We start from the raw sequence: 24,880 nt of genomic DNA on the forward strand, positions 1-24,880 counted from the left end.
CATTGAGTGGCAACGTAGGACCCAGAAAAGCACCACAGGGTGGTGAGCATATGGAGGTCCCGAAACATGCAGTGGCAATGTAGGATAGGTTTTTGAAAAACAACACGGGGTGGTGCACATTGGAAGGGTCTCTAACAGGCCATTAACATGTAGGAGTGAGAGAAACATCACTGGGTGGTGTGATTCGGGAGGGTCTGAATTAGGATAGGCAGTGACTGGAAATGTAGGCTGGAGAAGCGCACCACTGGGTGGTGAGAAATGCATGGTACCCAAAAATGCAGTGGCAATGCAGGATAGGTTTCAGGAAAACATCACAGGGTAGTGTGCATTGGGAGGGTCTCTAACAGTCCATTCATATGTAGGAGTGAGAGAAACATCATGGGGCAATGTAGCATGAAGAAAAGCACCACGGGGTGGTCAGCATGGTGAGGTCCGGAAACATGCAGTGGCAATGTAGGATAGGTTTCTGAAAAACATCACAGGGTGGTGCGCATTGGGAGGGTGTCTAACCGCCCATTCACATGTAGGAGTGAGAGAAACCACTGGGAGTGGTGTCAATTGGGAGAGTCTGAATGAGGATAGACAGGGACTGGCAATGGAGGTTGGTGAAAAGCACCACGGCGTGGGGAGCATGGGGAGGTTCTGAAATATGCAGTGGCAATGTAGGATAGGTTTATGAAAATCATCATGAGGTGGTGTGCATTGGGGGTGTCTCTTACATGCCATTAACATGTAGGAGTGAGAGAAACATCACGGAGTAGTGAGAATCGGTAAGGTCTGACTTAGAATAGGCAGTGAGTGGCAATGTAGGATGGAGAAAAGCACCAAATGGTGGTGAGCATGGGGAGGTCAGGAAACATGCAGTGGTAATGTAGGATAGGTTTCTGACAAACATCTCAGGGTGGTTCGCATTGGGAAGGTCACTAACATGCCATTCACATGTAGGACTGAGAGAAACATGACGGGGTGGTGTGAATCAGGAGTGTTTAAGTTAGGATAGGCTGTGAGTGGCAATGTAGGATGGCGAAAAGCACCACCCGGTAGTGAGAATGGCATGGTCCCGAAATATGCAGTGGCAATGTAGCATAGGTTTCGGAAAAACATCACACGGTGCTGCGCATTGCGAAGGCCTCTAACAGGCCATTCACATGTAGGTGTGAGAGAAACATCACGGGGTGATGTGAATCGGGAGTGTCTGAATTAGGTTAGGCAGTGAGTGGCACTGTAGGAAGGAGAAAACCAACATGGGGTGGTGAGCATGGGGAGGACCCGATACATGCAGTGGCAATGTATGATAAATTTCTGAAAAACATGACGGGGTGGTGTGCATTGGGAGGGTCCATAACAGGCCATTCACATGTAGGAGTGAGAGAAACATCACGAGGTGGGGTGAATCGGGAGGGTCTGAATTAGGATAGCCAGTCAGTGGCAATGTAGGATGGGGAAAAGCACCACGAGGTGGTGAGCACGGGAAGGTCCCGAAACATGCAGTGGCAATGTTGGATAGGTTTCTGAAAATCATCACGGGGTGGAGCGCATTCAGTGGGTCTCTAACAGGCCATTCACATGTAGAACTGAGAGAAACATCATGGCCTTGTGTGAATCAGGAGGGCCTAAATTAGGATAGGCAATGTGTGGCAACGTAGGTCCAAGAAAAGTACCACGGAGTGGTGAGCATGGGGAGGTCCCAAAACATGGAGTGGCAATGTAGGATAGGTTTCTGAAAAACATGACGGGGTGGTGCGCATTGGGAGGGTCTCTAACAGGCCATTCATATGTAGGAGTGAGAGAAACATCACGGGGTGTTGTGAATCCGGAAGGTCTGAATTAGGATAGGCAGTGAGTGACAATGTAGGATGGAGAAAACCACCACGGGGTGGTGAGCATGGGGAGTTCCCGAAACATGCAGTGGCAATGTAGGATAGGTTTCTGGAAAACAAGGGGTGCTGCACATTGCGAGGGTCTCCAACAGGCCATTCGCGTGTAGGAGAGAGAGAAACATGATGGGGTGGTGTGAATCGGGAGGGTCTGAATTAGAATAGGCAGTGAGTGACAATCTAGGATGGAGAAAAGCACCACGGTGTGGTGAGTATCGGGAGGTCCCCAAACAAGCAGTGGCAATGTAGGATAGGTTTCTGAAAAACATCACGGGGTAGTGCGCATTGGGAGGGTCTCTAACTGGCCATTCATATGTAGGAGTGAGAGAAACATCACGGGGTGTTGTGCATCCGGAAGGTATGAATTAGGATAGGCAGTGAGTGGCAATGTAGGATGGAGAAAAGCACGATGGGGTGGGGGAGAAATGCATGGTCCAGAAACATGCAGTGGCAATGTAGGATAGGTTTCAGGAAAACATCACGGGGTAGTGTGCATTGCGAGGGTCTCTAACATTCCATTCATATGTAGGAGTGAGAGAAACATCTTAGGGTTGTGTGAATAGGGAGGGTCTGAATTAGGATAGGCAGTGAGTGGCAATGTAGAATGGAGAAAAGCACCACGGGGTGGTTAGCATGGGGAGGCCTGGAAACATGCAGTGGCAATGAACGATAGGTTTCTGAAAAACATAACAGGGTGGTGCGCATTGGGAGGGTCTCTAACAGACCATTCACATAAGGAGTGAGAGAAATATCAAGCGGTGGTGTGAATCACGAGGGTCCAAATTAGGATTGGCAGTGAGTGGCAATGAAAGTTGGCGAAAAGCACCACGCGGTGGTGAGAATGACATGGTCCCGAAACATGCAGTGGCAATGTAGGATAGGTTTCTGAAAAACATCACACGGTGGTGCGCATTGGGAGGGTCTCTAACGGGCCATTCACATGTAGGTGTGAGAGAAACATCACGGTGTGGTGTGAATCGGGAGGGTCTGAATTAGGATAGACAGTGAGTGGCACTGTAGGAAGGAGAAAAGCAGGAAGGGGTGGTGAGCATGGGGAGGTCCCGAAACATGCAGTGGCAATGTATGATAGGTTTCTGAATACCATGATGGGGTGGTGTGCATTGGGAGTGTCAATAACAGGCCATTCACATGTAGGAGTGAAATAAACATTATGAGGTGGTGTGAATCAGGAGGGTCTGAATTAGTATAGGCAGTGAGTGGCACTGTAGGATGGAGAAAAGCACCACGGTGTGGTGAGCAAGGGAGGTCCCGAAACACGCGGTGGCAATGTTTGACAGTTTTCTGAAAAACATGACGTTGTGGTGCGCATTGGGAGGGTCAATAACAGGCCATGGACATGGAGGAGTCAGAGAAACATCAAGGGTTGGTGTGGATCGGGAGGGTCTGAATTAGGATAGGCAGTGAGTCACAAGGTAGGATGGAGAAAAGCACCACGGAGTGGTGGGCATGTAGAGGTCCCGAAACATGCAGTGGCAATGTAGGATAGGTTTCTGAAAAACATCACAGGGTGGTGTGCATTGGGTGGGTCACTAACAGGGCATTCACATGTACGAGTGAGAAACATCACGGGGTGGTGTGAATCAGGAGGTTCCAAATTAGGATAGGCAGTGAGTGGCAATGTAGAATGGAGAGAAGCACCACGGGGTCCTGAGCGTGGGGAGGTCCGGAAACATGCAGTGGCAATGTAGGATAGGTTTCTGAAATACATCACAGGGTTGTGTGCATTGCCAGGGTTTCTAACAGGCCACTCACATGTAGGAAAGAGAGAAACATCACGGGGTGGTGTGAATTGGGAGTGTCTGAATTAGGATCGGCAGTGAGTGGCAATGTAATTTGGAGAAAAGCACCACGGGATGGTGAGCATGGGGAGGTACCGAAACATGCAGTGGCAATGTAGGATAGGTTCCTGAAAAACATCACGGAGTGGTGCGCATTGGGAGGGTTGCTAACAGGCCATTCACATGGAGCAGTGAGAGAAAAATCATGGGGTTGTGTGAATCGGGAGGGTCTGAATTAGGATAGGCAGTGAGTGGCAACATAGGTCGGAGAAAAGCACCACGGAGTAGTGAGCATGGGGAGGTCCTGAAACATACAGTGGCAATGTAGGATAGGTTTCTGAAAAACATCACAAGGTGGTACACATTGGGAGGGTCTCTAACAGGCCATTGACATGTAGGAGTCAGAGAAACATCACGGGGTGGTGTGGATCGGGAGGGTCTGAATTAGGATAGGCAGTGAGTGGCAATGTAGAATGGAGAAATGCACAACGGGCTGGTGAGAATGGCATGGTCCCGAAATATGCAGTGGCAATGTAGGATAGGTTTCTGAAATATATCACGGGGTGGTTCGCATTGGGAGGGTCTCTCATAGGCCATTCGCATGTAGGAGTGAGAGAGAAACATCATGGGATGGTGTGAAATGGGAGGGTTTTTATTAGGATAGGCAGTGAGTGGCAATGTAGGATGAAGAAAAGCACCATGGAGTGAAGAGCATGGGGAGGTCTGGAAACATGCAGTGGCAATGGAGGATAGGTTTCTGAAGAACATCACGGGTGGGTGCGCATTGGGAAGGTCGCTAACAGGCCATTCACATGTCGAAATGAGAGAAACATCACGGGGTTGTGTGAATCGGGAGGGTCTGAATTCGGATAGGCAGTGAGTGGCCATGTAGAATGGAGAAAAGCACCACGGGATGGTGAGTATGGGGAGGCCTGGCAACATGCAGTTGCAATGTAGGATAGGTTTCTGAAAAACATCACGAGGTGGTGCTCATTGCGTGGGTCTCTAACAGGCCATTCACATGTAGGAGTGAGAGAAACATCACGGGGTGGTGTGAATCACGAGGGTCTAAATTAGGAAAGGCAATGAGTGGCAATGTAGGAAGGCAAAAAGCACCACGGGGTGCTGAGAATGGCATGGTCCCGAAACATGCAGTGGCAATGTAGGATAAGCTTCTGAAAAACATCACACGGTGGTGCGCATTGGCAGCGTCTCTAAGAGGCCATTCACATGTAGGTGTGAGAGAAACATCACGGGGTCTTGTGAATCGGGAGGGTCTGAATTAGGATAGGCAGTGAGTGGCAATGTAGGATGGAGAAAAGCACCACGGGGTGGTGAGCATGGGGAGGTCTGAAACATGCAGAAGCAATGTATGACAGGTTTCTGAAAAACATCACGGGGTGGTGCGCATTGGGAGGGTCTCTAATAGGCCATTCGCATGTAGGAGAGAGAGAAACATCATGGGATGGTGTGAAATGGAAGGGTTTGAATTAGGATAGGCAGTGAGTGGCAATGTAGGATGGAGAAAAGCCCCACGGGTTGGTGAGCATGGGGATGTCCCGAAACATGGAGAGGCAACGTAGGATAGGGTTGTGAAAAACATCACAGGTGGGTGTGCATTGGGAGGGTCTCTAAAAGGCCATTCACACGTAGGAGAGAGAGAAACATCAGGGGGTGGTGTGAATCCGGAGGGTCTGAATTAGCACAGGCAGTGAGTGGCAATGTAGTTTGGAGAAAAGCACCACGGGGTGGTGAGCATGGGGAGGTCCTGAAACATGCAGTGGCAATGTAGGATACATTTCTGAAAAAAATCACGGGGTGGTGCACATTGGGAGGGTCGCTAACAGGCCATTCACATGTAGAATTGTGAGAAAAATCACGAGGTTGTGTGAATTGGGAGGATCTGATTTATGATAGGCAGTGAGTGGCCCTGTAGTAAGGAGAAAAGCACCACGGGGTGTTGAGCATAGGGAGGTCCCGAAACATGCAGTGGCAATGTATGACAGGTTTCTTAAAAACATGATGGGGTGGTGCACATTGGGAGGGTAAATAACATGCCATTCACATGTAGGAGTGAGAGAAACATCTCGAGGTGGTGTGAATCGGGAGCGTCAGAATTAGGATAGGCAGTGAGTGGCCATGTAGAATGGAGAAAAGCACCACGGGGTGGTGAGCACGGGGAGGTCCCGAAACATGCAGTGGCAATGTAGGATAGGATTCTGAAAAACATGGCATGGTGTGCATTGGGAGGGTCTCTAAGCGGCCATTCACATGTAGGAGTGAGGGAAACATCACGGGTTGGTGTGAATAGGGAAGGTCTGAATTAGGATAGGCAATGAGTGGCAATGTAGAATGGAGAAAAGCACCACGGGGTGGTGATCATGGGGAGGGCTGGAAACATGCAGTGGCAATGTAGGATAGGTTTCTGAAAAACATCACGGGGTAGTGCGCATTGGGAGGGTCTCTAACTGGCCATTCATATGTAGGAGTGAGAGAAACATCACGGGGTGTTGTGCATCCGGAAGGTATGAATTAGGATAGGCAGTGAGTGGCAATGTAGGATGGAGAAAAGCACGATGGGGTGGGGGAGAAATGCATGGTCCAGAAACATGCAGTGGCAATGTAGGATAGGTTTCAGGAAAACATCACGGGGTAGTGTGCATTGCGAGGGTCTCTAACATTCCATTCATATGTAGGAGTGAGAGAAACATCTTAGGGTTGTGTGAATAGGGAGGGTCTGAATTAGGATAGGCAGTGAGTGGCAATGTAGAATGGAGAAAAGCACCACGGGGTGGTTAGCATGGGGAGGCCTGGAAACATGCAGTGGCAATGAACGATAGGTTTCTGAAAAACATAACAGGGTGGTGCGCATTGGGAGGGTCTCTAACAGACCATTCACATGTAGGAGTGAGAGAAATATCAAGCGGTGGTGTGAATCACGAGGGTCCAAATTAGGATTGGCAGTGAGTGGCAATGAAAGTTGGCGAAAAGCACCACGCGGTGGTGAGAATGACATGGTCCCGAAACATGCAGTGGCAATGTAGGATAGGTTTCTGAAAAACATCACACGGTGGTGCGCATTGGGAGGGTCTCTAACGGGCCATTCACATGTAGGTGTGAGAGAAACATCACGGTGTGGTGTGAATCGGGAGGGTCTGAATTAGGATAGACAGTGAGTGGCACTGTAGGAAGGAGAAAAGCAGGAAGGGGTGGTGAGCATGGGGAGGTCCCGAAACATGCAGTGGCAATGTATGATAGGTTTCTGAATACCATGATGGGGTGGTGTGCATTGGGAGTGTCAATAACAGGCCATTCACATGTAGGAGTGAAATAAACATTATGAGGTGGTGTGAATCAGGAGGGTCTGAATTAGTATAGGCAGTGAGTGGCACTGTAGGATGGAGAAAAGCACCACGGTGTGGTGAGCAAGGGAGGTCCCGAAACACGCGGTGGCAATGTTTGACAGTTTTCTGAAAAACATGACGTTGTGGTGCGCATTGGGAGGGTCAATAACAGGCCATGGACATGGAGGAGTCAGAGAAACATCAAGGGTTGGTGTGGATCGGGAGGGTCTGAATTAGGATAGGCAGTGAGTCACAAGGTAGGATGGAGAAAAGCACCACGGAGTGGTGGGCATGTAGAGGTCCCGAAACATGCAGTGGCAATGTAGGATAGGTTTCTGAAAAACATCACAGGGTGGTGTGCATTGGGTGGGTCACTAACAGGGCATTCACATGTACGAGTGAGAAACATCACGGGGTGGTGTGAATCAGGAGGTTCCAAATTAGGATAGGCAGTGAGTGGCAATGTAGAATGGAGAGAAGCACCACGGGGTCCTGAGCGTGGGGAGGTCCGGAAACATGCAGTGGCAATGTAGGATAGGTTTCTGAAATACATCACAGGGTTGTGTGCATTGCCAGGGTTTCTAACAGGCCACTCACATGTAGGAAAGAGAGAAACATCACGGGGTGGTGTGAATTGGGAGTGTCTGAATTAGGATCGGCAGTGAGTGGCAATGTAATTTGGAGAAAAGCACCACGGGATGGTGAGCATGGGGAGGTACCGAAACATGCAGTGGCAATGTAGGATAGGTTCCTGAAAAACATCACGGAGTGGTGCGCATTGGGAGGGTTGCTAACAGGCCATTCACATGGAGCAGTGAGAGAAAAATCATGGGGTTGTGTGAATCGGGAGGGTCTGAATTAGGATAGGCAGTGAGTGGCAACATAGGTCGGAGAAAAGCACCACGGAGTAGTGAGCATGGGGAGGTCCTGAAACATACAGTGGCAATGTAGGATAGGTTTCTGAAAAACATCACAAGGTGGTACACATTGGGAGGGTCTCTAACAGGCCATTGACATGTAGGAGTCAGAGAAACATCACGGGGTGGTGTGGATCGGGAGGGTCTGAATTAGGATAGGCAGTGAGTGGCAATGTAGAATGGAGAAATGCACAACGGGCTGGTGAGAATGGCATGGTCCCGAAATATGCAGTGGCAATGTAGGATAGGTTTCTGAAATATATCACGGGGTGGTTCGCATTGGGAGGGTCTCTCATAGGCCATTCGCATGTAGGAGTGAGAGAGAAACATCATGGGATGGTGTGAAATGGAAGGGTTTTTATTAGGATAGGCAGTGAGTGGCAATGTAGGATGAAGAAAAGCACCATGGAGTGAAGAGCATGGGGAGGTCTGGAAACATGCAGTGGCAATGGAGGATAGGTTTCTGAAGAACATCACGGGTGGGTGCGCATTGGGAAGGTCGCTAACAGGCCATTCACATGTCGAAATGAGAGAAACATCACGGGGTTGTGTGAATCGGGAGGGTCTGAATTCGGATAGGCAGTGAGTGGCCATGTAGAATGGAGAAAAGCACCACGGGATGGTGAGTATGGGGAGGCCTGGCAACATGCAGTTGCAATGTAGGATAGGTTTCTGAAAAACATCACGAGGTGGTGCTCATTGCGTGGGTCTCTAACAGGCCATTCACATGTAGGAGTGAGAGAAACATCACGGGGTGGTGTGAATCACGAGGGTCTAAATTAGGAAAGGCAATGAGTGGCAATGTAGGAAGGCAAAAAGCACCACGGGGTGCTGAGAATGGCATGGTCCCGAAACATGCAGTGGCAATGTAGGATAAGCTTCTGAAAAACATCACACGGTGGTGCGCATTGGCAGCGTCTCTAAGAGGCCATTCACATGTAGGTGTGAGAGAAACATCACGGGGTCTTGTGAATCGGGAGGGTCTGAATTAGGATAGGCAGTGAGTGGCAATGTAGGATGGAGAAAAGCACCACGGGGTGGTGAGCATGGGGAGGTCTGAAACATGCAGAAGCAATGTATGACAGGTTTCTGAAAAACATCACGGGGTGGTGCGCATTGGGAGGGTCTCTAATAGGCCATTCGCATGTAGGAGAGAGAGAAACATCATGGGATGGTGTGAAATGGAAGGGTTTGAATTAGGATAGGCAGTGAGTGGCAATGTAGGATGGAGAAAAGCCCCACGGGTTGGTGAGCATGGGGATGTCCCGAAACATGGAGAGGCAACGTAGGATAGGGTTGTGAAAAACATCACAGGTGGGTGTGCATTGGGAGGGTCTCTAAAAGGCCATTCACACGTAGGAGAGAGAGAAACATCAGGGGGTGGTGTGAATCCGGAGGGTCTGAATTAGCACAGGCAGTGAGTGGCAATGTAGTTTGGAGAAAAGCACCACGGGGTGGTGAGCATGGGGAGGTCCTGAAACATGCAGTGGCAATGTAGGATACATTTCTGAAAAAAATCACGGGGTGGTGCACATTGGGAGGGTCGCTAACAGGCCATTCACATGTAGAATTGTGAGAAAAATCACGAGGTTGTGTGAATTGGGAGGATCTGATTTATGATAGGCAGTGAGTGGCCCTGTAGTAAGGAGAAAAGCACCACGGGGTGTTGAGCATAGGGAGGTCCCGAAACATGCAGTGGCAATGTATGACAGGTTTCTTAAAAACATGATGGGGTGGTGCACATTGGGAGGGTAAATAACATGCCATTCACATGTAGGAGTGAGAGAAACATCTCGAGGTGGTGTGAATCGGGAGCGTCAGAATTAGGATAGGCAGTGAGTGGCCATGTAGAATGGAGAAAAGCACCACGGGGTGGTGAGCACGGGGAGGTCCCGAAACATGCAGTGGCAATGTAGGATAGGATTCTGAAAAACATGGCATGGTGTGCATTGGGAGGGTCTCTAAGCGGCCATTCACATGTAGGAGTGAGGGAAACATCACGGGTTGGTGTGAATAGGGAAGGTCTGAATTAGGATAGGCAATGAGTGGCAATGTTGAATGGAGAAAAGCACCACGGGGTGGTGATCATGGGGAGGGCTGGAAACATGCAGTGGCAATGTAGGATAGGTTTCTGAAAAACATCACGGGGTAGTGCGCATTGGGAGGGTCTCTACCAGGCCATTCACATGTAGGAGTGAGAGAAAAATCACAGGGTCATGTGAATCACGATGGTCTAAATTAGGATAGGCGGTGAGTGGCAATGTAGGATGGCGAAAAGCACCACGGGGTGGTGAGAATGGCATGGTTCCGAAATATGCAGTGGCAATGCAGGATAGGTTTCTGAAAAACATCACGGGGTGGTGCGCATTGGGAGGGTCTCTAATAGGCCATTCACATGTAGGAGAGACAGAAACATCACGGGGTGGTGTGCATCGGGAGGGTCTGAATTAGGATAGGCAGTGAGTCACAACATAGGCTGGAGAAAAGCACCACGGAGTGGTGGGCATGTAGAGGTCCCGAAAAATGCAATGGCAATGTAGGATAGGTTTCTGAAAAACATTACAGGGTGGTGCGCATTGGGAGTGTCAAAATCAGGCCACTCACATGTAGGAGTGAGTGAAACATCACGGGGTGGTGTGAATCGGGAGGGTCTGAATTAGGATAGGCATTGAGTGGCAACGTAGGACCCAGAAAAGCACCACAGGGTGGTGAGCATATGGAGGTCCCGAAACATGCAGTGGCAATGTAGGATAGGTTTTTGAAAAACAACACGGGGTGGTGCACATTGGAAGGGTCTCTAACAGGCCATTAACATGTAGGAGTGAGAGAAACATCACTGGGTGGTGTGATTCGGGAGGGTCTGAATTAGGATAGGCAGTGACTGGAAATGTAGGCTGGAGAAGAGCACCACTGGGTGGTGAGAAATGCATGGTACCCAAAAATGCAGTGGCAATGCAGGATAGGTTTCAGGAAAACATCACAGGGTAGTGTGCATTGGGAGGGTCTCTAACAGTCCATTCATATGTAGGAGTGAGAGAAACATCATGGGGCAATGTAGCATGAAGAAAAGCACCACGGGGTGGTCAGCATGGTGAGGTCCGGAAACATGCAGTGGCAATGTAGGATAGGTTTCTGAAAAACATCACAGGGTGGTGCGCATTGGGAGGGTGTCTAACCGCCCATTCACATGTAGGAGTGAGAGAAACCACTGGGAGTGGTGTCAATTGGGAGAGTCTGAATGAGGATAGACAGGGACTGGCAATGGAGGTTGGTGAAAAGCACCACGGCGTGGGGAGCATGGGGAGGTTCTGAAATATGCAGTGGCAATGTAGGATAGGTTTATGAAAATCATCATGAGGTGGTGTGCATTGGGGGTGTCTCTTACATGCCATTAACATGTAGGAGTGAGAGAAACATCACGGAGTAGTGAGAATCGGTAAGGTCTGACTTAGAATAGGCAGTGAGTGGCAATGTAGGATGGAGAAAAGCACCAAAGGGTGGTGAGCATGGGGAGGTCAGGAAACATGCAGTGGTAATGTAGGATAGGTTTCTGACAAACATCTCAGGGTGGTTCGCATTGGGAAGGTCACTAACATGCCATTCACATGTAGGACTGAGAGAAACATGACGGGGTGGTGTGAATCAGGAGTGTTTAAGTTAGGATAGGCTGTGAGTGGCAATGTAGGATGGCGAAAAGCACCACCCGGTAGTGAGAATGGCATGGTCCCGAAATATGCAGTGGCAATGTAGCATAGGTTTCGGAAAAACATCACACGGTGCTGCGCATTGCGAAGGCCTCTAACAGGCCATTCACATGTAGGTGTGAGAGAAACATCACGGGGTGATGTGAATCGGGAGTGTCTGAATTAGGTTAGGCAGTGAGTGGCACTGTAGGAAGGAGAAAACCAACATGGGGTGGTGAGCATGGGGAGGACCCGATACATGCAGTGGCAATGTATGATAAATTTCTGAAAAACATGACGGGGTGGTGTGCATTGGGAGGGTCCATAACAGGCCATTCACATGTAGGAGTGAGAGAAACATCACGAGGTGGGGTGAATCGGGAGGGTCTGAATTAGGATAGCCAGTCAGTGGCAATGTAGGATGGGGAAAAGCACCACGAGGTGGTGAGCACGGGAAGGTCCCGAAACATGCAGTGGCAATGTTGGATAGGTTTCTGAAAATCATCACGGGGTGGAGCGCATTCAGTGGGTCTCTAACAGGCCATTCACATGTAGAACTGAGAGAAACATCATGGCCTTGTGTGAATCAGGAGGGCCTAAATTAGGATAGGCAATGTGTGGCAACGTAGGTCCAAGAAAAGTACCACGGAGTGGTGAGCATGGGGAGGTCCCAAAACATGGAGTGGCAATGTAGGATAGGTTTCTGAAAAACATGACGGGGTGGTGCGCATTGGGAGGGTCTCTAACAGGCCATTCATATGTAGGAGTGAGAGAAACATCACGGGGTGTTGTGAATCCGGAAGGTCTGAATTAGGATAGGCAGTGAGTGACAATGTAGGATGGAGAAAACCACCACGGGGTGGTGAGCATGGGGAGTTCCCGAAACATGCAGTGGCAATGTAGGATAGGTTTCTGGAAAACAAGGGGTGCTGCACATTGCGAGGGTCTCCAACAGGCCATTCGCGTGTAGGAGAGAGAGAAACATGATGGGGTGGTGTGAATCGGGAGGGTCTGAATTAGAATAGGCAGTGAGTGACAATCTAGGATGGAGAAAAGCACCACGGTGTGGTGAGTATCGGGAGGTCCCCAAACAAGCAGTGGCAATGTAGGATAGGTTTCTGAAAAACATCACGGGGTAGTGCGCATTGGGAGGGTCTCTAACTGGCCATTCATATGTAGGAGTGAGAGAAACATCACGGGGTGTTGTGCATCCGGAAGGTATGAATTAGGATAGGCAGTGAGTGGCAATGTAGGATGGAGAAAAGCACGATGGGGTGGGGGAGAAATGCATGGTCCAGAAACATGCAGTGGCAATGTAGGATAGGTTTCAGGAAAACATCACGGGGTAGTGTGCATTGCGAGGGTCTCTAACATTCCATTCATATGTAGGAGTGAGAGAAACATCTTAGGGTTGTGTGAATAGGGAGGGTCTGAATTAGGATAGGCAGTGAGTGGCAATGTAGAATGGAGAAAAGCACCACGGGGTGGTTAGCATGGGGAGGCCTGGAAACATGCAGTGGCAATGAACGATAGGTTTCTGAAAAACATAACAGGGTGGTGCGCATTGGGAGGGTCTCTAACAGACCATTCACATGTAGGAGTGAGAGAAATATCAAGCGGTGGTGTGAATCACGAGGGTCCAAATTAGGATTGGCAGTGAGTGGCAATGAAAGTTGGCGAAAAGCACCACGCGGTGGTGAGAATGACATGGTCCCGAAACATGCAGTGGCAATGTAGGATAGGTTTCTGAAAAACATCACACGGTGGTGCGCATTGGGAGGGTCTCTAACGGGCCATTCACATGTAGGTGTGAGAGAAACATCACGGGGTGGTGTGAATCGGGAGGGTCTGAATTAGGATAGACAGTGAGTGGCACTGTAGGAAGGAGAAAAGCAGGAAGGGGTGGTGAGCATGGGGAGGTCCCGAAACATGCAGTGGCAATGTATGATAGGTTTCTGAATACCATGATGGGGTGGTGTGCATTGGGAGTGTCAATAACAGGCCATTCACATGTAGGAGTGAAATAAACATTATGAGGTGGTGTGAATCAGGAGGGTCTGAATTAGTATAGGCAGTGAGTGGCACTGTAGGATGGAGAAAAGCACCACGGTGTGGTGAGCAAGGGAGGTCCCGAAACACGCGGTGGCAATGTTTGACAGTTTTCTGAAAAACATGACGTTGTGGTGCGCATTGGGAGGGTCAATAACAGGCCATGGACATGGAGGAGTCAGAGAAACATCAAGGGTTGGTGTGGATCGGGAGGGTCTGAATTAGGATAGGCAGTGAGTCACAAGGTAGGATGGAGAAAAGCACCACGGAGTGGTGGGCATGTAGAGGTCCCGAAACATGCAGTGGCAATGTAGGATAGGTTTCTGAAAAACATCACAGGGTGGTGTGCATTGGGTGGGTCACTAACAGGGCATTCACATGTACGAGTGAGAAACATCACGGGGTGGTGTGAATCAGGAGGTTCCAAATTAGGATAGGCAGTGAGTGGCAATGTAGAATGGAGAGAAGCACCACGGGGTGCTGAGCATGGGGAGGTCCGGAAACATGCAGTGGCAATGTAGGATAGGTTTCTGAAATACATCACAGGGTTGTGTGCATTGCCAGGGTTTCTAACAGGCCACTCACATGTAGGAAAGAGAGAAACATCACGGGGTGGTGTGAATTGGGAGTGTCTGAATTAGGATCGGCAGTGAGTGGCAATGTAATTTGGAGAAAAGCACCACGGGATGGTGAGCATGGGGAGGTACCGAAACATGCAGTGGCAATGTAGGATAGGTTCCTGAAAAACATCACGGAGTGGTGCGCATTGGGAGGGTTGCTAACAGGCCATTCACATGGAGCAGTGAGAGAAAAATCATGGGGTTGTGTGAATCGGGAGGGTCTGAATTAGGATAGGCAGTGAGTGGCAACATAGGTCGGAGAAAAGCACCACGGAGTAGTGAGCATGGGGAGGTCCTGAAACATACAGTGGCAATGTAGGATAGGTTTCTGAAAAACATCACAAGGTGGTGCACATTGGGAGGGTCTCTAACAGGCCATTGACATGTAGGAGTCAGAGAAACATCACGGGGTGGTGTGGATCGGGAGGGTCTGAATTAGGATAGGCAGTGAGTGGCAATGTAGAATGGAGAAATGCACAACGGGCTGGTGAGAATGGCATGGTCCCGAAATATGCAGTGGCAATGTAGGATAGGTTTCTGAAATATATCACGGGGTGGTTCGCATTGGGAGGGTCTCTCATAGGCCATTCGCATGTAGGAGTGAGAGAGAAACATCATGGGATGGTGTGAAATGGGAGGGTTTTTATTAGGATAGGCAGTGAGTGGCAATGTAGGATGAAGAAAAGCACCATGGAGTGAAGAGCATGGGGAGGTCTGGAAACATGCAGTGGCAATGGAGGATAGGTTTCTGAAGAACATCACGGGTGGGTGCGCATTGGGAAGGTCGCTAACAGGCCATTCACATGTCGAAATGAGAGAAACATCACGGGGTTGTGTGAATCGGGAGGGTCTGAATTCGGATAGGCAGTGAGTGGCCATGTAGAATGGAGAAAAGCACCACGGGATGGTGAGTATGGGGAGGCCTGGCAACATGCAGTTGCAATGTAGGATAGGTTTCTGAAAAACATCACGAGGTGGTGCTCATTGCGTGGGTCTCTAACAGGCCATTCACATGTAGGAGTGAGAGAAACATCACGGGGTGGTGTGAATCACGAGGGTCTAAATTAGGAAAGGCAATGAGTGGCAATGTAGGAAGGCCAAAAGCACCACGGGGTGCTGAGAATGGCATGGTCCCGAAACATGCAGTGGCAATGTAGGATAAGCTTCTGAAAAACATCACACGGTGGTGCGCATTGGCAGCGTCTCTAAGAGGCCATTCACATGTAGGTGTGAGAGAAACATCACTGGGTGGTGTGAATCGGGAGGGTCTGAATTAGGATAGGCAGTGAGTGGCAATGTAGGATGGAGAAAAGCACCACGGGGTGGTGAGCATGGGGAGGTCTGAAACATGCAGAAGCAATGTATGACAGGTTTCTGAAAAACATCACGGGGTGGTGCGCATTGGGAGGGTCTCTAATAGGCCATTCGCATGTAGGAGAGAGAGAAACATCATGGGATGGTGTGAAATGGAAGGGTTTGAATTAGGATAGGCAGTGAGTGGCAATGTAGGATGGAGAAAAGCCCCACGGGTTGGTGAGCATGGGGATGTCCCGAAACATGGAGAGGCAACGTAGGATAGGGTTGTGAAAAACATCACAGGTGGGTGTGCATTGGGAGGGTCTCTAAAAGGCCATTCACACGTAGGAGAGAGAGAAACATCAGGGGGTGGTGTGAATCCGGAGGGTCTGAATTAGCACAGGCAGTGAGTGGCAATGTAGTTTGGAGAAAAGCACCACGGGGTGGTGAGCATGGGGAGGTCCTGAAACATGCAGTGGCAATGTAGGATACATTTCTGAAAAAAATCACGGGGTGGTGCACATTGGGAGGGTCGCTAACAGGCCATTCACATGTAGAATTGTGAGAAAAATCACGAGGTTGTGTGAATTGGGAGGATCTGATTTATGATAGGCAGTGAGTGGCCCTGTAGTAAGGAGAAAAGCACCACGGGGTGTTGAGCATAGGGAGGTCCCGAAACATGCAGTGGCAATGTATGACAGGTTTCTTAAAAACATGATGGGGTGGTGCACATTGGGAGGGTAAATAACATGCCATTCACATGTAGGAGTGAGAGAAACATCTCGAGGTGGTGTGAATCGGGAGCGTCAGAATTAGGATAGGCAGTGAGTGGCCATGTAGAATGGAGAAAAGCACCACGGGGTGGTGAGCACGGGGAGGTCCCGAAACATGCAGTGGCAATGTAGGATAGGATTCTGAAAAACATGGCATGGTGTGCATTGGGAGGGTCTCTAAGCGGCCATTCACATGTAGGAGTGAGGGAAACATCACGGGTTGGTGTGAATAGGGAAGGTCTGAATTAGGATAGGCAATGAGTGGCAATGTAGAATGGAGAAAAGCACCACGGGGTGGTGATCATGGGGAGGGCTGGAAACATGCAGTGGCAATGTAGGATAGGTTTCTGAAAAACATCACGGGGTAGTGCGCATTGGGAGGGTCTCTACCAGGCCATTCACATGTAGGAGTGAGAGAAAAATCACAGGGTCATGTGAATCACGAGGGTCTAAATTAGGATAGGAGGTGAGTGGCAATGTAGGATGGCGAAAAGCACCACGGGGTGGTGAGAATGGCATGGTTCCGAAATATGCAGTGGCAATGCAGGATAGGTTTCTGAAAAACATCACGGGGTGGTGCGCATTGGGAGGGTCTCTAATAGGCCATTCACATGTAGGAGAGACAGAAACATCACGGGGTGGTGTGCATCGGGACGGTCTGAATTAGGATAGGCAGTGAGTCACAACATAGGCTGGAGAAAAGCACCACGGAGTGGTGGGCATGTAGAGGTCCCGAAAAATGCAATGGCAATGTAGGATAGGTTTCTGAAAAACATTACAGGGTGGTGCGCATTGGGAGTGTCAAAATCAGGCCACTCACATGTAGGAGTGAGTGAAACATCACGGGGTGGTGTGAATCGGGAGGGTCTGAATTAGGATAGGCATTGAGTGGCAACGTAGGACCCAGAAAAGCACCACAGGGTGGTGAGCATATGGAGGTCCCGAAACATGCAGTGGCAATGTAGGATAGGTTTTTGAAAAACAACACGGGGTGGTGCACATTGGAAGGGTCTCTAACAGGCCATTAACATGTAGGAGTGAGAGAAACATCACTGGGTGGTGTGATTCGGGAGGGTCTGAATTAGGATAGGCAGTGACTGGAAATGTAGGCTGGAGAAGAGCACCACTGGGTGGTGAGAAATGCATGGTACCCAAAAATGCAGTGGCAATGCAGGATAGGTTTCAGGAAAACATCACAGGGTAGTGTGCATTGGGAGGGTCTCTAACAGTCCATTCATATGTAGGAGTGAGAGAAACATCATGGGGCAATGTAGCATGAAGAAAAGCACCACGGGGTGGTCAGCATGGTGAGGTCCGGAAACATGCAGTGGCAATGTAGGATAGGTTTCTGAAAAACATCACAGGGTGGTGCGCATTGGGAGGGTGTCTAACCGCCCATTCACATGTAGGAGTGAGAGAAACCACTGGGAGTGGTGTCAATTGGGAGAGTCTGAATGAGGATAGACAGGGACTGGCAATGGAGGTTGGTGAAAAGCACCACGGCGTGGGGAGCATGGGGAGGTTCTGAAATATGCAGTGGCAATGTAGGATAGGTTTATGAAAATCATCATGAGGTGGTGTGCATTGGGGGTGTCTCTTACATGCCATTAACATGTAGGAGTGAGAGAAACATCACGGAGTAGTGAGAATCGGTAAGGTCTGACTTAGAATAGGCAGTGAGTGGCAATGTAGGATGGAGAAAAGCACCAAAGGGTGGTGAGCATGGGGAGGTCAGGAAACATGCAGTGGTAATGTAGGATAGGTTTCTGACAAACATCTCAGGGTGGTTCGCATTGGGAAGGTCACTAACATGCCATTCACATGTAGGACTGAGAGAAACATGACGGGGTGGTGTGAATCAGGAGTGTTTAAGTTAGGATAGGCTGTGAGTGGCAATGTAGGATGGCGAAAAGCACCACCCGGTAGTGAGAATGGCATGGTCCCGAAATATGCAGTGGCAATGTAGCATAGGTTTCGGAAAAACATCACACGGTGCTGCGCATTGCGAAGGCCTCTAACAGGCCATTCACATGTAGGTGTGAGAGAAACATCACGGGGTGATGTGAATCGGGAGTGTCTGAATTAGGTTAGGCAGTGAGTGGCACTGTAGGAAGGAGAAAACCAACATGGGGTGGTGAGCATGGGGAGGACCCGATACATGCAGTGGCAATGTATGATAAATTTCTGAAAAACATGACGGGGTGGTGTGCATTGGGAGGGTCCATAACAGGCCATTCACATGTAGGAGTGAGAGAAACATCACGAGGTGGGGTGAATCGGGAGGGTCTGAATTAGGATAGCCAGTCAGTGGCAATGTAGGATGGGGAAAAGCACCACGAGGTGGTGAGCACGGGAAGGTCCCGAAACATGCAGTGGCAATGTTGGATAGGTTTCTGAAAATCATCACGGGGTGGAGCGCATTCAGTGGGTCTCTAACAGGCCATTCACATGTAGAACTGAGAGAAACATCATGGCCTTGTGTGAATCAGGAGGGCCTAAATTAGGATAGGCAATGTGTGGCAACGTAGGTCCAAGAAAAGTACCACGGAGTGGTGAGCATGGGGAGGTCCCAAAACATGGAGTGGCAATGTAGGATAGGTTTCTGAAAAACATGACGGGGTGGTGCGCATTGGGAGGGTCTCTAACAGGCCATTCATATGTAGGAGTGAGAGAAACATCACGGGGTGTTGTGAATCCGGAAGGTCTGAATTAGGATAGGCAGTGAGTGACAATGTAGGATGGAGAAAACCACCACGGGGTGGTGAGCATGGGGAGTTCCCGAAACATGCAGAAGCAATGTATGACAGGTTTCTGAAAAACATCACGGGGTGGTGCGCATTGGGAGGGTCTCTAATAGGCCATTCGCATGTAGGAGAGAGAGAAACATCATGGGATGGTGTGAAATGGAAGGGTTTGAATTAGGATAGGCAGTGAGTGGCAATGTAGGATGGAGAAAAGCCCCACGGGTTGGTGAGCATGGGGATGTCCCGAAACATGGAGAGGCAACGTAGGATAGGGTTGTGAAAAACATCACAGGTGGGTGTGCATTGGGAGGGTCTCTAAAAGGCCATTCACACGTAGGAGAGAGAGAAACATCAGGGGGTGGTGTGAATCCGGAGGGTCTGAATTAGCACAGGCAGTGAGTGGCAATGTAGTTTGGAGAAAAGCACCACGGGGTGGTGAGCATGGGGAGGTCCTGAAACATGCAGTGGCAATGTAGGATACATTTCTGAAAAAAATCACGGGGTGGTGCACATTGGGAGGGTCGCTAACAGGCCATTCACATGTAGAATTGTGAGAAAAATCACGAGGTTGTGTGAATTGGGAGGATCTGATTTATGATAGGCAGTGAGTGGCCCTGTAGTAAGGAGAAAAGCACCACGGGGTGTTGAGCATAGGGAGGTCCCGAAACATGCAGTGGCAATGTATGACAGGTTTCTTAAAAACATGATGGGGTGGTGCACATTGGGAGGGTAAATAACATGCCATTCACATGTAGGAGTGAGAGAAACATCTCGAGGTGGTGTGAATCGGGAGCGTCAGAATTAGGATAGGCAGTGAGTGGCCATGTAGAATGGAGAAAAGCACCACGGGGTGGTGAGCACGGGGAGGTCCCGAAACATGCAGTGGCAATGTAGGATAGGATTCTGAAAAACATGGCATGGTGTGCATTGGGAGGGTCTCTAAGCGGCCATTCACATGTAGGAGTGAGGGAAACATCACGGGTTGGTGTGAATAGGGAAGGTCTGAATTAGGATAGGCAATGAGTGGCAATGTAGAATGGAGAAAAGCACCACGGGGTGGTGATCATGGGGAGGGCTGGAAACATGCAGTGGCAATGTAGGATAGGTTTCTGAAAAACATCACGGGGTAGTGCGCATTGGGAGGGTCTCTACCAGGCCATTCACATGTAGGAGTGAGAGAAAAATCACAGGGTCATGTGAATCACGAGGGTCTAAATTAGGATAGGAGGTGAGTGGCAATGTAGGATGGCGAAAAGCACCACGGGGTGGTGAGAATGGCATGGTTCCGAAATATGCAGTGGCAATGCAGGATAGGTTTCTGAAAAACATCACGGGGTGGTGCGCATTGGGAGGGTCTCTAATAGGCCATTCACATGTAGGAGAGACAGAAACATCACGGGGTGGTGTGCATCGGGAGGGTCTGAATTAGGATAGGCAGTGAGTCACAACATAGGCTGGAGAAAAGCACCACGGAGTGGTGGGCATGTAGAGGTCCCGAAAAATGCAATGGCAATGTAGGATAGGTTTCTGAAAAACATTACAGGGTGGTGCGCATTGGGAGTGTCAAAATCAGGCCACTCACATGTAGGAGTGAGTGAAACATCACGGGGTGGTGTGAATCGGGAGGGTCTGAATTAGGATAGGCATTGAGTGGCAACGTAGGACCCAGAAAAGCACCACAGGGTGGTGAGCATATGGAGGTCCCGAAACATGCAGTGGCAATGTAGGATAGGTTTTTGAAAAACAACACGGGGTGGTGCACATTGGAAGGGTCTCTAACAGGCCATTAACATGTAGGAGTGAGAGAAACATCACTGGGTGGTGTGATTCGGGAGGGTCTGAATTAGGATAGGCAGTGACTGGAAATGTAGGCTGGAGAAGAGCACCACTGGGTGGTGAGAAATGCATGGTACCCAAAAATGCAGTGGCAATGCAGGATAGGTTTCAGGAAAACATCACAGGGTAGTGTGCATTGGGAGGGTCTCTAACAGTCCATTCATATGTAGGAGTGAGAGAAACATCATGGGGCAATGTAGCATGAAGAAAAGCACCACGGGGTGGTCAGCATGGTGAGGTCCGGAAACATGCAGTGGCAATGTAGGATAGGTTTCTGAAAAACATCACAGGGTGGTGCGCATTGGGAGGGTGTCTAACCGCCCATTCACATGTAGGAGTGAGAGAAACCACTGGGAGTGGTGTCAATTGGGAGAGTCTGAATGAGGATAGACAGGGACTGGCAATGGAGGTTGGTGAAAAGCACCACGGCGTGGGGAGCATGGGGAGGTTCTGAAATATGCAGTGGCAATGTAGGATAGGTTTATGAAAATCATCATGAGGTGGTGTGCATTGGGGGTGTCTCTTACATGCCATTAACATGTAGGAGTGAGAGAAACATCACGGAGTAGTGAGAATCGGTAAGGTCTGACTTAGAATAGGCAGTGAGTGGCAATGTAGGATGGAGAAAAGCACCAAAGGGTGGTGAGCATGGGGAGGTCAGGAAACATGCAGTGGTAATGTAGGATAGGTTTCTGACAAACATCTCAGGGTGGTTCGCATTGGGAAGGTCACTAACATGCCATTCACATGTAGGACTGAGAGAAACATGACGGGGTGGTGTGAATCAGGAGTGTTTAAGTTAGGATAGGCTGTGAGTGGCAATGTAGGATGGCGAAAAGCACCACCCGGTAGTGAGAATGGCATGGTCCCGAAATATGCAGTGGCAATGTAGCATAGGTTTCGGAAAAACATCACACGGTGCTGCGCATTGCGAAGGCCTCTAACAGGCCATTCACATGTAGGTGTGAGAGAAACATCACGGGGTGATGTGAATCGGGAGTGTCTGAATTAGGTTAGGCAGTGAGTGGCACTGTAGGAAGGAGAAAACCAACATGGGGTGGTGAGCATGGGGAGGACCCGATACATGCAGTGGCAATGTATGATAAATTTCTGAAAAACATGACGGGGTGGTGTGCATTGGGAGGGTCCATAACAGGCCATTCACATGTAGGAGTGAGAGAAACATCACGAGGTGGGGTGAATCGGGAGGGTCTGAATTAGGATAGCCAGTCAGTGGCAATGTAGGATGGGGAAAAGCACCACGAGGTGGTGAGCACGGGAAGGTCCCGAAACATGCAGTGGCAATGTTGGATAGGTTTCTGAAAATCATCACGGGGTGGAGCGCATTCAGTGGGTCTCTAACAGGCCATTCACATGTAGAACTGAGAGAAACATCATGGCCTTGTGTGAATCAGGAGGGCCTAAATTAGGATAGGCAATGTGTGGCAACGTAGGTCCAAGAAAAGTACCACGGAGTGGTGAGCATGGGGAGGTCCCAAAACATGGAGTGGCAATGTAGGATAGGTTTCTGAAAAACATGACGGGGTGGTGCGCATTGGGAGGGTCTCTAACAGGCCATTCATATGTAGGAGTGAGAGAAACATCACGGGGTGTTGTGAATCCGGAAGGTCTGAATTAGGATAGGCAGTGAGTGACAATGTAGGATGGAGAAAACCACCACGGGGTGGTGAGCATGGGGAGTTCCCGAAACATGCAGTGGCAATGTAGGATAGGTTTCTGGAAAACAAGGGGTGCTGCACATTGCGAGGGTCTCCAACAGGCCATTCGCGTGTAGGAGAGAGAGAAACATGATGGGGTGGTGTGAATCGGGAGGGTCTGAATTAGAATAGGCAGTGAGTGACAATCTAGGATGGAGAAAAGCACCACGGTGTGGTGAGTATCGGGAGGTCCCCAAACAAGCAGTGGCAATGTAGGATAGGTTTCTGAAAAACATCACGGGGTAGTGCGCATTGGGAGGGTCTCTAACTGGCCATTCATATGTAGGAGTGAGAGAAACATCACGGGGTGTTGTGCATCCGGAAGGTATGAATTAGGATAGGCAGTGAGTGGCAATGTAGGATGGAGAAAAGCACGATGGGGTGGGGGAGAAATGCATGGTCCAGAAACATGCAGTGGCAATGTAGGATAGGTTTCAGGAAAACATCACGGGGTAGTGTGCATTGCGAGGGTCTCTAACATTCCATTCATATGTAGGAGTGAGAGAAACATCTTAGGGTTGTGTGAATAGGGAGGGTCTGAATTAGGATAGGCAGTGAGTGGCAATGTAGAATGGAGAAAAGCACCACGGGGTGGTTAGCATGGGGAGGCCTGGAAACATGCAGTGGCAATGAACGATAGGTTTCTGAAAAACATAACAGGGTGGTGCGCATTGGGAGGGTCTCTAACAGACCATTCACATGTAGGAGTGAGAGAAATATCAAGCGGTGGTGTGAATCACGAGGGTCCAAATTAGGATTGGCAGTGAGTGGCAATGAAAGTTGGCGAAAAGCACCACGCGGTGGTGAGAATGACATGGTCCCGAAACATGCAGTGGCAATGTAGGATAGGTTTCTGAAAAACATCACACGGTGGTGCGCATTGGGAGGGTCTCTAACGGGCCATTCACATGTAGGTGTGAGAGAAACATCACGGGGTGGTGTGAATCGGGAGGGTCTGAATTAGGATAGACAGTGAGTGGCACTGTAGGAAGGAGAAAAGCAGGAAGGGGTGGTGAGCATGGGGAGGTCCCGAAACATGCAGTGGCAATGTATGATAGGTTTCTGAATACCATGATGGGGTGGTGTGCATTGGGAGTGTCAATAACAGGCCATTCACATGTAGGAGTGAAATAAACATTATGAGGTGGTGTGAATCAGGAGGGTCTGAATTAGTATAGGCAGTGAGTGGCACTGTAGGATGGAGAAAAGCACCACGGTGTGGTGAGCAAGGGAGGTCCCGAAACACGCGGTGGCAATGTTTGACAGTTTTCTGAAAAACATGAAGTTGTGGTGCGCATTGGGAGGGTCAATAACAGGCCATGGACATGGAGGAGTCAGAGAAACATCAAGGGTTGGTGTGGATCGGGAGGGTCTGAATTAGGATAGGCAGTGAGTCACAAGGTAGGATGGAGAAAAGCACCACGGAGTGGTGGGCATGTAGAGGTCCCGAAACATGCAGTGGCAATGTAGGATAGGTTTCTGAAAAACATCACAGGGTGGTGTGCATTGGGTGGGTCACTAACAGGGCATTCACATGTACGAGTGAGAAACATCACGGGGTGGTGTGAATCAGGAGGTTCCAAATTAGGATAGGCAGTGAGTGGCAATGTAGAATGGAGAGAAGCACCACGGGGTGCTGAGCATGGGGAGGTCCGGAAACATGCAGTGGCAATGTAGGATAGGTTTCTGAAATACATCACAGGGTTGTGTGCATTGCCAGGGTTTCTAACAGGCCACTCACATGTAGGAAAGAGAGAAACATCACGGGGTGGTGTGAATTGGGAGTGTCTGAATTAGGATCGGCAGTGAGTGGCAATGTAATTTGGAGAAAAGCACCACGGGATGGTGAGCATGGGGAGGTACCGAAACATGCAGTGGCAATGTAGGATAGGTTCCTGAAAAACATCACGGAGTGGTGCGCATTGGGAGGGTTGCTAACAGGCCATTCACATGGAGCAGTGAGAGAAAAATCATGGGGTTGTGTGAATCGGGAGGGTCTGAATTAGGATAGGCAGTGAGTGGCAACATAGGTCGGAGAAAAGCACCACGGAGTAGTGAGCATGGGGAGGTCCTGAAACATACAGTGGCAATGTAGGATAGGTTTCTGAAAAACATCACAAGGTGGTGCACATTGGGAGGGTCTCTAACAGGCCATTGACATGTAGGAGTCAGAGAAACATCACGGGGTGGTGTGGATCGGGAGGGTCTGAATTAGGATAGGCAG

Source organism: Cavia porcellus, unplaced genomic scaffold (genome assembly GCF_034190915.1).
Source record: "Cavia porcellus strain 051 isolate PalLab524CR breed Dunkin Hartley unplaced genomic scaffold, mCavPor4.1 scaffold_19, whole genome shotgun sequence".
NCBI classification, from domain to species: Eukaryota; Metazoa; Chordata; class Mammalia; order Rodentia; family Caviidae; genus Cavia; species Cavia porcellus.